Source organism: Thermobia domestica, chromosome 18 (assembly GCF_964235325.1).
Source record: "Thermobia domestica chromosome 18, izTheDome1.hap1.1, whole genome shotgun sequence".
Taxonomy (NCBI): Eukaryota; Metazoa; Arthropoda; class Insecta; order Zygentoma; family Lepismatidae; genus Thermobia; species Thermobia domestica.
Genome location: NC_137471.1, coordinates 21,132,505 through 21,146,881, shown reverse-complemented (window position 1 = coordinate 21,146,881; position 14,377 = coordinate 21,132,505).

Sequence of the window (14,377 nt, the reverse complement as noted above, 5' to 3'; positions counted from 1 at the left end):
GTTTTGCCACGTATTCCGATATTGTAGGAAATGTCCCAACATGGTTCTGTCGAGGCTTTAAAATATCCCTCCCAATTTTCATATTTATTGATGAAATAGGTAAATATTATCATAATTATTATTAGAACTTAGTTTCTACATTATTATACTGAGCCTTCAAAATAAGGGGAAATCTCATAACAGTGAAAGGCAGGTCGCATTGTACCTGGGAACAGACACTTTGTAATTGTATTAATTCAGTACCTGCATTAAAAGAAAAAGACGAATATCTTTATGCAATTACCAGTGTATTTATCCTTTGTTGTTATATAAGCCCGCAGAACAATAAAGCTATGCGGGTTGAATAGAGACAAGGCATTCTTAGACATAACCACTCAAGTCGTCGGCGAAGAAATGTGGGGGCTGCTGTGACACGATTGCCGAACTGCTATTTCCACCTCCACGTCACAACTGTAGCGTTTTTCCTTAAGAGTCTTCATCCCTGCGAAATTAAAATACCGTTAATTTTACAGTAATTATGTGATATCTTCAAATAGATAAAAGATAATTGAAATATGGAACAAGAGCGCACTAGACAATATTATTTTGCGTGAGATACCGTTATCACAAGTCACCTAGTGGCTTTCCGTTTTCAGCTGTTTAGAAACGCGAAAATAAATGCCGATTTTCAAAAGGGTTCGAAATCGAAAACAGATAAGTGAGTCGTGATAACGGTTTCTCATGTAAAATAATATTGTCTAGCGAGCTCTTGTTCCACATTTCGATTATCTTTTATCTATTTGAAGATATCACATAATTACTGTAAAATTAGCGGTATTTTAATTTCGCCGGGATGAAGACTCTTAAGGTTCTCCTTAACTTTGAAGAAGAGCCAAAAGTCGCATTGCGCAAGATCTGAACTATAGGCAGGATGAGGCAGAATGAACAACACCTTTCCAGTAGATGGGACAACTGTGATTTTTTTTGTCGGAGGAGAGGACGTGTGGCAATACTCCATCGACTGACGCTTACGTTCTGGGTCATAATGATGTATCTGGCGATGAATGTTCTTCCGCGCAAACCTTCGACAGCCAGAAAATTCAATGACAGCCCGCTGGTTCAACCGTGCTTCACCATTGGATGCCATGAATTGCTGCATTACTCTGGAACGAGAAGATATACGAAAATAAAACAAGTGACATTCTATAAATTAAATATCAGTGCATTAAAGATAAATAGTTGAGAATCTTTTCAGTACTATTGAGCAAGTAGTAGGCTTGGAGGCATTACTTTCTGAATCACCCTCGTATCAGTGCAAATCAATATTTTTTTTTCTATCCACTACTGGTTCCAATTTAAAATATAGTATTCAGTACTCTGAGGCAGTAGAGTAATAATCAAATTCTAAATTTTAATAATTTTAAAAAGATGTACAGATGGGAGGACAATATTAAGATGGATCTCGCAGAGATAGGAATACAAAGTAGAAACTGGATCCAATTAGCTAAGGATAGAAGTCAGTGGAGAGCTTTTGTGAACGCGGCATTGAACCTCCGGGTTCCATAGGCCATAGAGTTAGTTAGTTAGTTTTGTACTATGTCATTTATTACAATCGAATATTTTTTATTGTAGTTTGTACAGGAAAATTGTTCTGCATGTATATGTGCAAAGATTACATATAAATTGGATTTTATCCCCTTGTTCTTGACAGTTTGCAACTTCAAAGAGCTAGGTTATTTCTGCATTTTGAAGGAAGGCACATTCCAAATTGAATTATTATAAAAATCGGAACAAATAGACGAAAGATGTAATGGAACGAATAGACGAAAGATGTAATGGAACAAATAGACGAACAAATAGACAAATGTCAATCCAGTAGAATTGTAAGAGTTTTGCTACTCTCGCTTCAACTAATAGCCTTGAGAGAAAGATCACACGTTTGAGAAAAGGCCTTTGTTATCCAAATTTGCGAAGGATTTATCTATTACTATGTACGTATCTAGTACCTGTCTGTCTCTCTCTGTCTCTGTCTCTCTCTCTCTCTCTCTCTCTCTCTCTCTCTCTCTCTCTCTATATATATATATATATATATATATATATATATATATATATATATATATATATATATACACTCTCCCTACAAATGAAGTATGGAATTCTCTACATGTATCATACTACAATAATTACAATAATATACCTTTGAAGTCTCACCTATGCTAACATCTGGAACAATTTAATTTTCCTTTTAAGTAACAGAGTTTCAATTACGTACCTTATTCACGCTCTGAAGTAATTGTATTAGCGACAAACCTTTGGCATTGGCAATAGCAGTTCTGTACCTTTATAATAATAATAAAAAAGTTTTGAATTGTGTTTGAAATAATTACATTACCTCCAGTCATGTTTGATTTTCGTGATGATGATATAGGTTTTATATATATATATATATATGCGTGTGTGTGTGTGTGTAGTGCGAAGTACCAGTGTATGATTACTAATCCCTTTTCCATGTCAGAAACTTACTTCTCACTAATATAATGGTCTTGGCATTTTTGTTTCAGGAAAAAAAATATGACAGTGCTTTGAATTTTAAAGTACCTCAGGGTCTACGCATATGATCACGTGACTTAAGAAACTTTTACTTAATCCTAATGAGTAAAATGATTTTATTGGTACAGAGAAATAGATTGGAACTTTTGGCATGCTAGGGGCAAATGTAAGTTAATAAAATAAGTGCTTGGTTTCTCACTCATTTCTCTCTGATGATCAATACTTTATCCTTGTTTGATACCACTAGTAAAACTTTCAATTCTCTAAACTAGTGATGGGCAAATGGAAGCCCGCAAGCTGCATCCAGCTAGCGAATATAAATGGAAAATATATGATTTCTTTCCTTTCGAAGGAGTCTTTTTTTTAAAACCGAAACTCTTTTACGCGTTTAGTTGGTCAAGTAGGTCAAGATTTGTGAGTGGGTCAACAAGGCGTGATCCATGGTAACCTACCTTCCACCCATCATGTTCAACTCTGACTCACCAACTCCTTCTGCTCAGTGCTTTGTAGACAGCATCTTGAATACGGTTGATTTGTCTACGTTTTATTTTCAAGGCCTCCGTTTTTCTCCCTTTTTCATTTGTTTCTATTTACTTACCTGAGATGAGCATAAGTGAAGAAAAGAACCTCAAGCACTTTTGGTTATTGATATTTGTAATTGTAATAATAGCAGTAAGACTTACTACTTGGATTTCGAAACACAGCCTTTGTGTTTTTAAAGGTGCTGAAATGAGGGAGAAGAAAAATTTAATAGTGGGTCAGAGTGAGTTACGATGGGTGATGGATCATACTTCATCAGGAAGTCGCGGTCGGAAAGAGGGATTACCTTCATCGACGGTGGCGGGCCGCCGGTGGCAGCCGGACCCGTCCGCGGCGGCAAGATGATCTACTTGTTCAAAGTTGCCGACCTTTTGCCGAGGCGGCAAGCGGTCGAAAATCGTAAAATAAAATGCCCTTTGCTGACTCTTTGTCGACTGTTGCCGATCGTCAGAGTCGGCAAAACAATCGGAAAGGCCTCTTTCCGACCATCTGCCGACTCCTTATGCTGGCCTCTTTTCGACGGCGGCGCCGATGCATTTAATGTTCATTTCCGGCTGTTTGCCGACTGCTCGGCAAGGCAACTATTCGTCGCGGTCGAAAATCTGGTCGGCATGGAGAAATTGTCCTACTGTAGGCGGCAAGATCCTGATGGGGTAGGTCACGTGTTTACTATGCCGTGTTTTCGGCCATCCGGCAGACAATAGATCTCAAGCGTACTTCTTGGATCACCGTCAACTTCGGCTAAGATTTAGAGGTTCATAAGTTAGAAATCGAATTTGTTCATAAGGGCAATAATCAATAATCAAAGTAGAAGTGGGAGAAATCAACAAATTCCGGTTATTGGAATTAACCAGACAAATAGCCACACCAATTAAGAACGGCCTTTCACCATCACCTGCTGAATCAAGAAAGAGCTCTCAATCTGTCAATCCTTCCTGTGTCCGGGCCTGGTGAGGTTTTCCGTGTTGGAGCGGTAACCTCACCAGGCCCGGACACTGGAAGGATTGACAGATTGAGAGCTCTTTTTAAATAGCAGTTTTAACGTTGATCCGTATAGAGAAAAAACGGTAATAGACAGTCAAAAACAATTTCCTATAATCGATTAAGCGTTCCAATAATAATACATTCCATATGCAATCTAATCTCTTTGCTGAAGCCGGAGGTTGTAGAAATCTTCCATCTCTTTCGGTTTCTATATTGATTCAGAAAAGATTACACCATACAAATCAAGTTCTATCACATAGTGAACTCCGTTATGGCTATGTGGTTAGTGAAACCGACTGCGGCGTGGAAGGCCCGGGTTCCATACTGTTAAACTGAAGGCCCATGTCTTATATAACCTCGCTGCTGAAAGGGATACTAAACTTAAATCTAAATCAATAATTAAATAATGTTTACAAGTATTATTTAAATCTTTGCAGTTTTACGTCACACTGTTGTGCCGGTTATGCTAAAGGAGACGGCGATGATGAGTAATGAATGAAATGGTGGAATGAAAAAAAGTGGGAGGAAACGGAGAACCCTGAGGAAACCACGGTGTTTGTCCACCACAAAGTTTACTTGGCGCATGCTGGGATCGAACCAGACACCCCATACATAAGAGGTAAAAACTCTACCACTGGCCCCCACGTCATGAGAGAGAGAGAGTATATAAGTAATAAACTATACTATTAATCACAAAAGGCCAAATGGAGAAAGCTTTATAGTTTACTTTACGTAAAACAATAACATTTAAATTTTTATCAATTTGACTTCCTTCAAGAACCGCCGCTGGTCTTTAATAAGGAATACTTTTAAGTTTCTCGCTCTCTGATATTTGTGTAAATTTAAAGAAAAGCAGCGTTCCATACTCTTAAAGAAAGTTACACACCAGTCTATAAATAGTTATACAATTTTAACAGAAATTAACCATAATAAAAAAAAGAGAGAAATTGATTTATAACTTGAACTTGAAATGCAAGAGTTTCGCAACAACAAAAGATTCATTAATTTTTATCAATGAAAAGAAATGAGATCGCTCTGTTGCTGCATGAACTAAGTGCAGACCATAATATTCTTGGAAAGAAATATTCTCAGAGAGTAAGTAATTTACTTTCGACGAAGTCAACATTTTATGGATCTAAAAGAAAGAAGAATAACCAAAAAGAAAAAAAAACTGATTACTTGGACATAATGGCAGCCATGATGTTTGAAGAAGAAGAAAAAACATTAAACTGTAACACGTAGTTGTTCAGAATTTGTGGTGAACTCGGTTGAAATCATATCAAGATTTATTTCCTCCAACAGAAGCTCTTAATTGAAGCTGTTATACACTTTTATTCTTTTCTCCAACTCAGCTACCTACCCTGACGACTGGGTTATCTCGTGCTCCGAACTAGTTTGTAATTAATGGGTGTAAAAATCGTTCTTGAAATTCGTAGGAAGCTGCTAAAATTAATTCTTTAAGTTAAAAAAAAAAGGAAAGAAAGAACAAATTCTTGTTCGAAACTGCGGATGCACCGTAGGTAGTAGTAATTTATTACTCATTTCCCAAACTTATCCTTTTTTCTTTAAATTTAAATCCAGATACTTCTTAAACATCTCAACTTTCTTTTGGCGTCAGTTTGGGATTTCCTCTGTGCAGTTTTACTCACATTGTTGCCAACAGATGTCTTCAAAAAGTTACCAAAGGAAGTACAAAATCAAGATATAAATGACTAAATGCTTCTAAATTTATTGCTAACAGAATAGAAGAATAAAACAAGCAAATTATACCATAATTTCATTGTATTACATAACACAAGCTCTGTTATACTCTTCCTAAAGTTGGGGCCGCGGTGGTAGAGCTTTCACTTCTAGTGCACGAAATCTTTGGTTCGATCCCAGCTCGCTCCAAGTAAACTTTGTGGTGGACAAAAACCGTGTGCGCGGGTTTTCTCGGGGCTCTCCCACTTTATTCATTCCACCATTTCATTCATTTCTCATCATCACCGAGAGAGATGGCCGCTCTCCTTTAGCCTATTATCGAGTTACTGAAAGGTGGCATCTGACAGATTGCTTCACATGTTGTAAACATAACGAGAGGGAGGATTGTGCGCCAATCACAGAAGTATTCTTTAACGCTGTTGCTAGGCAACGAAGGTCATTGACCGCACTGTTGCCAGTAGTTGAGACGACTTGTTAAACGTCTTGAGTTTGTCGCCAGAGCTGTTGTTTCTGTTGTGGAGCCTCTGGCAACAGCGCCTCCAATACTCCACGTGCTCTACCCAACTGTCAGAAGCCACCTTTCCTTGCATACACAGTAGCTGGCATAACCGGCGAACGTAAAACTCAAAGATTTTAGTTTCTTCCTAAAATGGTCAAATCAGACACTCTCACCATTAAATTACATTTCAGATATTTACAGTGTGCTTTGCTTCCTTCATTAACAAGTGGTACTATTTCATTATGCTATACACCTACATATCCGTTGAATGCTTTTCTTCGTCATCAGTGCTTACGTTAATGTTGGCTGCACAGGGGTGCTCCCATGGGGTGGGGGTTCATCGGGTCCTTACTCTCCCCTAAACTTCGTAGCTCAACATATGTTTCTACATTTTCTTAATAAAACTTTAATTGTTTAGCAGAGAAATCTATTTATATATATATAGAAATGAAAGTAACTATATTTGTAACTTAATAACTCTTGAACCACACGCCCAATTTCGATCAAATTTTCAACAAAGATGAGCTTTGGATCTGGATTTTTTTTTATAATTTCACTTTGACAGTGCAACTTAGGAGTGGGGAAGGGGAGACTATCATATATAAAAATGATCGAAAATGACCGAAATTAGTGCCGAATCCACAGTTTTCGGGGTCGTTGAGATGAACAGTGACACTTCCGATGCGCTTTAAATCCAAACTCAACCCCACAAATATAAAAATGATCGAAAATGACCGATTTCAGACAGCGCTTCAGTATTAGTAAAAAGTGACTGATTACACGTTGGCTACCAACATCCCATATATGGGGCACAGCGGATTTTACGAGGGACCGATTCATAGACATAAACCACCACTATAGACCGGTCATAAGAAAATTACCTTATTCACAGACCATCTGCTAGGACGAGCCCGAGCGTCTCACATATAGGACGCTGGCCCTTGGTGAAAACCAATGCGTCCCAAATATATTTTTTGTATCGGTAGCGAACGTGTTAACGCAACATAGACTATTACTAGTTTTTCTTATTTTAACCCATCGAGGCGGGTAATTGATGCCAAAACTTGATATAGACTCAAGATTTGACCTTAGTCTTCATCTGCACTTTCTTTTACGACAAAAACAAACTAATTTTATCATTATTCCTGAGAATATATGTATCAGCACTTAAAAATTATTTCCTTTTTGGCTGTAGAATAACACCCGTTCGACACTATATAAACATAATATCTTGTATTTGTGTACCCCCTTTCCAAACCTTGAACCTCTCCCAACAAAAAAATTCTAGGCACGTGCCTGTGGCTGCATATCGCTGGTCTACTATTGCTGTGCAATACTAGAAAAGAACGAATATCTACGTCCAACATGTATTCAAATACCTCACTCTTAAATTAAATGCATTTGGAAATTGGCCATAGAAAAGCGGAATTTCCAGAATCCAATTTTTTCGTCACACCACTCTAGTAAGTGGAGAAGGACGGAAATGAATTACATAAGATAATATTATGGTTTGATTAGTATTAGTAATTTGGATTTCTGGGCTTTCACCATCTATGACCATGTTAGGCCGTCACTAGGATTAGGATTAGGAATTAGATTTCTGGGCTTTCGGCATCTATGGCCATGTTAGGCCGTCACTAGGATTAGGATTAGGAATTAGATTTCTGGGCGTTCAGCATCTAGGACCATGTTAGGCCGTCACTAGGATTCGGATTAGGAATTAGATTTCTGGGCGTTCAGCATCTATGACCATGTTAAGCCGTCACTAGGATTAGGATTAGAAATTAGATTTCTGGGCGTTCAGCATCTATGACCATGTTAGGCCGTCACTAGGATTAGGATTAGGAATTAGATTTCTGGGCGTTCAGCATCTATGACCATGTAAGGCAGTCACTAGGATTAGGATTAGAAATTAGATTGCTGGGCTTTCAGCATCTATGGCTATGTTAGGCCGTCACTAGGATTAGGATTAGAAATTAGATTTCTGGGCTTTCAGCATCTATGGCCATGTTAGGCAGTCACTAGGATTAGGATTAGAAATTAGATTTCTGGGCATTCAGCATCTATGACCATGTTAGGCCGTCACTAGGATTAGGATTAGGAATTAGATTTCTGGGCGTTCAGCATCTAGGACCATGTTAGGCCGTCACTAGGATTCGGATTAGGAATTAGATTTCTGGGCGTTCAGCATCTATGACCATGTTAAGCCGTCACTAGGATTAGGATTAGAAATTAGATTTCTGGGCGTTCAGCATCTATGACCATGTTAGGCCGTCACTAGGATTAGGATTAGGAATTAGATTTCTAGGCGTTCAGCATCTATGACCATGTAAGGCAGTCACTAGGATTAGGATTAGAAATTAGATTGCTGGGCTTTCGGCATCTATGGCTATGTTAGGCCGTCACTAGGATTAGGATTAGAAATTAGATTTCTGGGCTTTCAGCATCTATGGCCATGTTAGGCAGTCACTAGGATTAGGATTAGAAATTAGATTTCTGGGCGTTCAGCATCTATGACCATGTTAGGCTGTCACTAGGATTAGGATTAGGAATTAGATTTCTGGGCGTTCAGCATCTATGACCATGTAAGGCCGTCACTAGGATTAGGATTAGGAATTAGATTTCTGGGCTTTCAGCATTTATGGCCATGTTAGGCCGTCACTAGGATTAGGATTAGGAATTAGATTTCTGGGCTTTCGGAATCTATGGCCATGTTAGGCCGTCACTAGGATCTATGGCCATGTTAGGCCGTCACTAGGGTTAGGATTAGAAATTAGATTGCTGGGCTTTCGGCATCTATGGCTATGTTAGGCCGTCACTAGGATTAGGATTAGGAATTAGATTTCTGGGCTTTCGGCATCTATGGCCATGTTAGGCCGTCACTAGGATTAGGATTAGGAATTAGATTTCTGGGTTTTCGGCATCTATGGCCATGTTAGGCCATCACTAGGATTACGATTAGGAATTAGATTTCTGGGCTTTCGGCATCTATGGCCATGTTAGCGCTTCACTAGGATTAGGATTAGAAATTAGATTTCTAGGCTTTTGCATTCTATGGCCATGTTAGCCCATCACTAGGATTAGGATAAGGAATTAGATTTCTGGGTTTTCGGCATCTATTGTCATGTTAGGCCGTCACTAGGATTAAGATTAGGTATTAGATTTCTGGGCTTTCGGCATCTATGGCCATGTTAGCGCTTCACTAGGATTAGGATTAGAAATTAGATTTCTAGGCTTTTGGCATCTATGGCCAAGTTAGCCCGTCACTAGGATTAGGATTAGGAATTAGATTTCTGGGCTTTCGGCATCTATGGCCATGTTAGGCCGTCACTAGGATTAGGATTGGGAATTAGATTTCTGGGCTTTCGGCATCTATGGCCATGTTAGGCCGTCACTAGGATTAGGATTAGAAATTAGATTTCTGGGCTTTCGGCATCTATGGCCATGTTAGGCCGTCACTAGAATTAGGATTAGGAATTAGATTTTTGGGCTTTCGGCATCTGTGGCCATGTTAGGCCGTCACTAGGATTAGGATTAGGAATTAGATTTCTGGGCTTTCGGCATCTATGGCCATAGTAGCCCATCATGTATGAACGATGACGTCCCTCAGCGATCACACTATCCAAAGAAAGGGAAGAAAGAAAGTGGTATGGAACCTATTTGTTAGGTACCATCCCGGTAATTGCCTGGTGTGAATGAGGAAAACTCAGGAAAACGTCACTCAGGATGACTGGCCTGAAAAAAAAACGTTTTACACTTTTCAACTGATTGTCACCAACAGGAATCGAACTCGGGACTGCACTATTATGGATTGAGTTGAGTTGAGTTGATTTTAGTTTAGCGTCCCTTTCAGCAGCGAGGCTATATGAGACGTGGACCTACTGATTAACGTGGAATTCGAACCACATGAGCTCCCGCCGGGAATCGAACCTACGTCTCCCACGCCAAAGCTGTGTACTATTATGGTTTGACAGTGCAAGTATTACTACAATTAGAAAGTTTGGCTAAGTAGCAAAAGCAAAATTTATTTTGCCTTTAGTCACAATAATAATTAAAGGAATTTAAACTGGAAAAAAGTATTCAAGTACTGGCAAGAAGAACTGACCAAAAATTGACAATTATGAAAGCAGAGTTGACCAAAATTATAGCTAAACTACTATATTTTTAGTAGCTAATAGTGATATGAAAATAGCTAGAAGTAGCCATAAAATGTATAAATTGGCAACTCTGTTCCTACCTACAAATAACACGATTATGTCGTGTGGTGTTTTAAATTATTCCTTAGTACCTGGTGTGAAGCCGTGAATACACGCCCAGAAGCCCCGCAATCAATAGTAGTAACACATAGCAAAGGAAGAAATTCAATTGCATGGGCGTAATGGTAAGAAATAAGGAAATGAACAAATATAAAAGAGAGATTGATGGTGAGTAATGTGCTTCACTACTACTTGCGAAACATATTATCATTGCATCTAATTCTCAAGAATTTAAAAGTAAGAAATATATAAAAGTATGAAGTCTGCGTGTAGTATTGTGGCTCTAACAAGTAAACCTTACGTTTGGGTGAATCGAGTTGCTGACTGAGACACATATGAGAAAGTAGTACTAAATGTGGTCAGTATTTCAGTGAAGTTTTAGGTGCGAAGCTCCAGAGGTTTAGGAGATACAGCTACCAGAACATCACATGGAAGTACAGAATAGTCATCATACAGTTGGAGGTAAAAGCTCTGTAAGACCTCTTGTAACGACAAAAGGTGAATAACAAATATATGGATACATATTAGGACTAGGGGGAAGTCATATAGTAAGGGTATACCTGACGGCGGCCATCTTGAAATCCGCCATTTTGAATTAAGGTTAAGTTTTTAAAATAGGAATAGGGTCATGTGATACATGATTTAAGGCGCAAATTTAATCAGAAGAACAATAGTGACGTTAATTTTGATTTACGCGCAATTGGTAAAAAGTTACAGGGAAATTAAATATTGTTGCAGCATATGTATTAGTCCTTTACCCCACCTTGTAAATTTTGTGTTAATGATAATAATTAAATAAAAAGCAGGTGGATAAATATTAGGTCTATGGTAAGAGTTGTCTTGATGGCGTCCATGTTCAAATCCGCCATTTTGAATCAGACAAAATTTTTAAACAAAACGCATAACAGTGACACCTTATTAATAGCAAATTTTACCATAAATCCAACGATATAACCATTTTTGCTTTATCATTACCCAGCATTTGTTATCGCATAAACAAGTTGCAAATTTAAGGAAAAATGACCAAAGTGGAATTGAGTCATAATTGAACTTGGGTCTTTCTTCCAGAAAAGTCCTTAATTAGTACAATCAATATGTAGTTCAAAAAAGAGTGCATGACTTGCACAAATGCTCTGCTCACAGTGAGCACACCTGACAAAGGCAATCGAGTTACACTTGACACATTTGTCGTTAACAATTCCGTCAAAGCAGTAGTCGTAAGGAGCGATCCATTTAATTTTGTGCTGGTTAATGATAAAACAAAAATGGTTATACCGTTGGAGTTATGGTAAAATTTGCTATTAATAAGGTATCACTGTTATGCGTTTTGTTTAAAACTTTTGTCTGATTCAAAATGGCGGATTTGAACATGGACGGCATCAAGGCAACTCTTACCATAGACCTAATATTTATCCACCTGCTTTTTATTTAATTATTATCATTAACACAAAATTTACAAGGTGGGGTAAAGGACTAATACATATGCTGCAACAATATTTAATTTCCCTGTAACTTTTTACCAATTGCGCGTAAATCAAAATTAACGTCACCATTGTTCTTCTGATTAAATTTGCGTCTTAAATCATGTATCACATGACCCTATTCCTATTTTAAAAACTTAACCTTAATTCAAAATGGCGGATTTCAAGATGGCCGCCGTCAGGTATACCCTTACTATATGACTTCCCCCTAGTCCTAATATGTACCCATATATTTGTTATTCACCTTTTGTCGTTACAAGAGGTCTTACAGAGCTTTTACCTCCAACTGTATGATGACTATTCTGTACTTCCATGTGATGTTCTGGTAGCTGTATCTCCTAAACCTCTGGAGCTTCGCACCTAAAACTTCACTGAAAAACTGACCACATTTAGTACTACTTTCTCATATGTGTCTCAGTCAGCAACTCGATTCACCCAAACGTAAGGTTTACTTGTAAGTATTAACCTGAACAGGGGCGACTCGTGACTGTGACAAGATCCTACACCGTAGGAGGAAAGAATGGAATTTCTAGTTTAAGTCCAGGAGTTATATCCTTTAGGCTAGAGGAGACGAGACAAATTATTAATTCACATGAATGAATATTAAATAGCTGGTGGAATGAGAATTTAGGTGGAAAAGGGAGAACTGTGGCGATACCTACGGACCCGATTCTCCATAACTAACTCGCGTGGTGAGGGATCGAGCCAGGAACCTTTCACACCAGAGGTTAATTCTGTCTTCAACATTGGGGGGTGGGTGGGGTAAGACCGTTCCCATAAACTTTTTTAAAGCGATGTTAAAAATATTAATGAAGCTGAAAAACAATGCTGAGCAGAATCAGGGAAGCAGCAGAGTTGTCTTCAACATTGGGGAGTGGGTAGATTTGTGTCTTACTCTGGGGGGACATCAATTTAATCTCACTTTCCTTTATGGCAATCGGACAAAAATCGTCATATTTATCCCCCCCAAAACACACTTCAAATCGGATTGTTGGGGGGACAGTCGCTCCAGCTTCAAGATTGAAGGGAACATGTCCCTTTCATCCCCCGGGATTGGCGCCAGTGATCATAGGAAAGAGATAGACCCTTGAGGTTTCCTGTTCTATTATTTCTGGGATTGAAAACATTCATATTTAGATTTGATAAACCAATACTTTGTAAGACATTTTTACCACTTTATACTATTAAGGAAGTAAAGTGTATTCATAACGTGAATAGCGACAACATTAAAAATAACTCTCCGTTGGATATCATTGATATGAAAAAGTTAAAGTTCGCGCAAAATAATTTATTCATGCTAAGGCATGGCACCCACGTCTTTGGCCCTGCAATTCACTTTTACTCCCGCTTTTCAAAAATCGATGAAACTGCCTTGTTCATGGAAACCGAGAGTTGTGATCGGTCCGCTGGCCAAGCTAACAAGTAACGTGATTAACTTGTGCGTCGTGAATAAGCAAAGTTCTTAAGTTGCTAATAGACAAATGATCTGATAATTTCAAAGGATGAAGACTTCGCCGTCTAAGAACGTGGCAAGAGAACTACACCAATATTGAGCTGTGGCAGCTTGGACGAATTCCAGCCATGGAAAAGCTGAGTGGAATTCCTGGGTAGAGTCCTTGAAACTGTTTATTCCCTCACGTGACGCAATAGGAGAGATACTACCCAATTAATGCAATGATAAAATTTAACTTCCAGAAGAAGGTAATTTCAATTCCTCATGTCTGCAAGAGAAATCCTCTTTTTGTTGCTGTAACCCTTTATAACCCGATGAAACTTTTAATAGGGATTGTACGAGGTTTAAGCAAATATGTTAGCGCAACAAGCCAAAACCAGACATTGGGTTCTGTCGTGCACTAAGCATATTAAGTCAGAACTGTTGATATCTTATCCTTCTACTTTTTTCTTCGTCTATGGGAGGATCAAGACTTCCCACTGTACACTCTACGTGCTTCGAACTTCCATAACTGGGTAGGACAGAGTAATACACTTATTATTTAAAACTTAAAAAAAAAAAAAAGTTTCACAGTTTCAACATCTTAATCTTGTCTTCCTCAACCACTCAATGACAACAAAAATCTTAGGAACATAGATAGACAACCAAAAGTGGCCGTCGTAACGTGCATTTCTTTGTCTGGAAGCCAACTGTTGATGTTCCCAGATAGGGTGTCCTAGGATAAAGGGGCAATATTTTGGGAAATGGTAGTGTGGGTGATTCTAAGCAAAAAAGTTCATATGAACGTAGGTCCTAATCTTAATTGTTTGACAGCTTCAGGTTGTGAACAATTTTTGAATCTATATTGCGTATTGCACCCTGTATTTACTCTATAGAGGTGAGACATAGCGAATTGGAAAGGTGATGGAATGGCTTTTCGAACGGTACGCAACAT